The sequence below is a fragment of the Anneissia japonica genome, unplaced genomic scaffold (assembly GCF_011630105.1).
Source record: "Anneissia japonica isolate Jap-2015-1 unplaced genomic scaffold, ASM1163010v1 scaffold287639_len43220_cov91, whole genome shotgun sequence".
NCBI lineage: Eukaryota > Metazoa > Echinodermata > Crinoidea > Comatulida > Comatulidae > Anneissia > Anneissia japonica.
In genome coordinates this window covers 10675-15589 of record NW_022707660.1, presented here as the reverse complement: position 1 = coordinate 15589, position 4915 = coordinate 10675, and positions in this window count along the sequence as shown.

The window sequence follows — 4915 nt, the reverse complement described above, 5'->3', positions numbered from 1 at the left end:
ACGTCACCAAAAAATAAAAATGTTCTATTATAACCAAAATATTAATAACTACAAGGTTTGTGGGCGTAAATTCCGTTAATACAAATTAAGGGTAGCACCATCTCCTTGCCATACAAATTACAGTTCAAATTGATGTCTCAGTCGAGAAATAAGGGTAGCTGAAGTTTTTCTCGAAAATCTGACTACGAAACCAAATCGAAAATCACGTTCCACTTCTGACTGAGTTGCTTCGCACACGCCGCTGAGGGTGGCATTCCGGGAACCCTGCGTCAAGACTGATGCCTAGCATTGATACTTGGACCCATGGGCATTGACGGGTGGTCGAGAGGAGGACACGACCCCCACTATTCACCACTCGTCTATAGTTAAAATTCTACTTTTTAAAGCGAGTACATTTACCTACTAATATATAAAACAAATCGTAATTTATATAAACGTTAGTTTGCACAACATAAGTGGGCTTTTGATCATGAATACAAAACACTTTTTTTGACGTAGACGTAGTGTGGAAATAAGGTTAATAATAAATTGTTATGCTGCTGCCTTAAAACAATTAAATTACATACTTATAAAAGGCTGGAACGCCGAAGTTTCAGGGGCTTCGACCCACGGAGCCGACCGAGGGTCTTAAGCGCACACACCCACTTTCAAGCACGTATCGACGCCCTTGTAAGGACAAATACCCAGGACTGATGCCCGAACCATTGCCCAAAACTGATGGTAGGACCAATGCCCATAACCAATAGTCTGGACTCAGGACAGATGCTGAGGACTGATGCGAGGACCAATGCCCCCAAGACATACGCCGAGGAATGTCAGGACCGATGTCCTGGACCAATGCCAAGGACCAATGCTCAATACAAAAGAAGACAAAATAAAATGCAACAGGCTATATAGTACTTTGGAACACTTCCTTACAAGAGCTAATTATAAAGTATAATGTTTTATTTGCTAATACACACAGACAGAATATATAAAAGATGGTATTGTTTTGTTTGTTAGGATAAACTAAAACTATTTATGAAGTATATTGTTAAACATTATTTATTATTCACATTTCTATAATATATATCTATTAACAAAGTAATATTTAAATTTAACCACAGAGTGGTCATAAAAATCATATGGCTACTGCATTTCATGTAACGTTTTAAATATTGGAAAATATTCAATTTTAATGGACCTATGCAGTGTGTCAATAAAAAATAACATTGATCTTACACATGTCTTTATTGTATTCATTATCGTTAATCAATGTAATCTCATTAAGATGATTGCTAATCAATAAACATTGATCCTACACACGTTTTTATTGTTATTACATGATTTCCATCGTTAATTAATGTAATCTCATTAAGCTGATTAGTAATCAATAAACATAAAAACAATAAACAAAGAGCCACCAAATTTGAGACGAATAAAATCAGACCTACAAATTTCTTTTTTTAAATGAAAAAGAAAACAATAAGTGCAGATAAAACACAAGAATAAAAATGTAATGTAGTGATCACAAAATAAAAGGCCAATAAATATAAATGTCCACAAAAATAAAACTTGGATAAAACAAAGAAGACAAATATTTAAACAATAATAGCAAATATCAAAAATTCTCCATAATATTTTTTATGCCATAATTTTGTTAACCAATACAGAACCCCTCAAAACCTAAAGGAAGCCTTTTACATTGTCATGAAAAGGACACATACTCCGGTGTGATTTTTACTAATAGTGGATTTGAATCAAAGAAATGTAAAGCAGATACAACCACAGTTAGTATGTACCTATCAATTTTTTACTTCGGCAATGTTCCACATATTTTGAAATACTGCTGATATTTAAATACTGTAGACGCTTAAACCCGTATGCAGGGGCGGATCCACACTGCCAGAAAAGGAGGGGGGGCGCAGCCTACGAGTGAAGCGAGCAGCCTTATGCTGGGGGCCAGGGAGCCGCATAGGGCCCCCGGCGAGGTCCAGGGGCAGAGCCCCTGGTGGGGGTGGAAGGGGGCGAAGCCGCCTTGAAGCCCAGCACATTTGAGGAATATGAGTTTGCATTAAGTCAATTTTGACTATCTAGCATAGTAGTTTTCAGTAACAAAAAAAAAAAAAAAAAAAAAAAATAGGTGCATGTCTTTTAAAAGAAATTTTAATATTCAGGGTAGCCGCAATATGCAACTATAAAATGTGTCATTAAAATAATAATTCATCTACTCACAGCTGTGAAAATTCAAGGTTTTCCCCTCTTGAAAACGGTCAGTTAAATTGTTCTCATGTCTTATTTTATGTGTGTTTACATACATAAACAAATTGAGTAATTGCATACGATTTTTTTTTTCCATGAATCAATAAATTTCAAAAAAGAAAGGGTGGTCCGGGGGTTCTCCCCCGGGAAAATGTTGATTCTTAGAAGGCAGGAAATAAGCTTTCCCGACTTCTGAGGTGTCTGTTAATTACTTTTTATTTCTTCAAAATTCAATTTTTTCCCCTCTTGAAAATGATTTAATGAATCAATGAAATCCGAAGAAAAAGGGTGTTCGGGTTACCCCAGAAATATTTCGATTTCTAGAATGCGGGAAATGAGCTCTCCTGACTTCTGAAATGTCTTTTAAATGACCTTTTAAGTTCTTCAAAATTTAAGGTTTTTCCCTCTTGAAAACGGTCAGGTAAATTTTTCTCATGTCTTATTGTATGTGTGTATACATACATAAATAAATGAGTAGTTGCATGCCTATTCTTTTTTCCATGAATCGATAAATCCCAAAAAGAAAGGGTGGTCCGGGAATTATCCCCTGGGAAAATTTTTATTCTTAGATGACAGGAAATAAGCTTTCCGGACACTGGAAGTGTGTTTTAATGACGTTCTTCAAAATTCTAATTTTCTTATTGTAACATAAAAAAAAAAACAGCTCACGGGTCCTGAAAAGTTAGGTCTAGAATTTATTTATTTTTTTTTTGTTGGCCAAGGGAGGGTCAGGACCCATTACCCCCTCCCCCAAATCCGCCAATGTGGAATCGCGAGAAAATTTAACTCGGTTGGGGTCTGGATAAACATTCTCTTTCTCCCATCCTTCGCTTCCTTTCCTCTTTCATTTCTTTCCATACAAAAATCTCCAGACATTATATATTTTTTGCCAAAAGTGGGGGTCCGCCCCCCCCCCCCACTGTGGGTGAAAGGTTTTTGCAAAAAAAAAAAGGGGGAGGGGCGTACGCCCCTTACATCTAATCTCCATTCTAATATTTAACAAAGGGCCCAGAAATCAATTAAGCCAATCAGCTGTTGAATGTATAGGTCTCAAGTCACTTACCCCAATGGCAATAATCGTGCTTTATTTAGGCTAGCTAGGCTAGGGTAGGCCTAGCCTAGCCAGCTTCAATGCCCAAATATATATATATTCAATGCCCAAATAATGGTTATTGTATGGAACGCCGTGTAGTGTATAATCAAAGCGTGAATTGGATGTCACTGTACTGTACAGTGCAATGTTGACCGCGGGTTAGGTGGTGGTGCAGGGGAACCTTATAATAAAAATAACGATTACTAATAAAAATGTGTTGTTTGTTGTTACTTCTACTGGTGGTGGTGTACACAGGAACCTTATAATAAAAATAACGATTACTAATAAAAATGTTTTTGTTTGTTTTTACTTCTACTGGTGGTACACGGGAGCCCAATAATAAAAATAACGATTAATAATAAAAATGTGTCGTTTGTTTTACGTACACGGGAGCCTAATAAAAATAACGATTACTAATAGAAATGTGTTTGTTTTTACTTCTACTGGTGGTACACGGGAACCTAATAATAAAAACAACGATTAATAATAAAAATGTGTTGTTAGTTTTTACTTCTACTGGTGGTACACGGGAACCTTATTAATAAAAATGACGATTAATAACAAAAATGTGTTGTTTGTTTATACTTCTACTGGTGGTACACGGGGACCTTAAAATAAAAATAACGATTAATAACAAAAATGTGTTGTTTGTTTATACTTCTACTGGTGGTATTTTAAGGTTCCCGTGTACCACCAGTAGAAGTATAAACAAACAACACATTTTTGTTATTAATCGTTATTTTTATTAATAAGGTTCCCGTGTACCACCAGTAGAAGTAAAAACTAACAACACATTTTTATTATTAATCGTTGTTTTTATTATTAGGTTCCCGTGTACCACCAGTAGAAGTAAAAACAAACACATTTCTATTAGTAATCGTTATTTTTATTAGGTTCCCGTGTACCACCAGTAGAAGTAAAACAAACGACACATTTTTATTATTAATCGTTATTTTTATTATTAGGTTCCCGTGTACCACCAGTAGAAGTAAAAACAAACAAAAACATTTTTATTAGTAATCGTTATTTTATTATAAGGTTCCTGTGTACACCACCACCAGTAGAAGTAACAACAAACAACACATTTTTATTAGTAATCGTTATTTTTATTATAAGGTTCTCATGCAGCACCACCTAACCCGCGGTCAACATTGCACTGTACAGTACAGTGACATCCAATTCACGCTTTGATTATACACTACACGGCGTTCAATACAATAACCCTTATTTAGGCATTGAATATCATACATAGGCGTAGATCCCGGGGGGGATGGAGGGGATATATCCCCCCCAATATTTGACAAGGGGGGGATGGTCCATTGTATCATCCCCCCCCCCAATATTTTGAATATGTATGGGATAAAATGGAGCTTTACCCACTTCAAAAGACTGTCACAGAAATAATTTGCACAGTCTTATGCGCTTACAAAGATGAAAATTAGCATAATGTATCAATGTTGATAACAAAATTATTTTATCTGGTACCAATCTAAGCTCTTCTTTCCTTAGATGTTAGATGTGCTTGCAAAGAGAGCCACATTTCACACTGAAGGGTGTGTACGACATCAGTAATGTTATGTC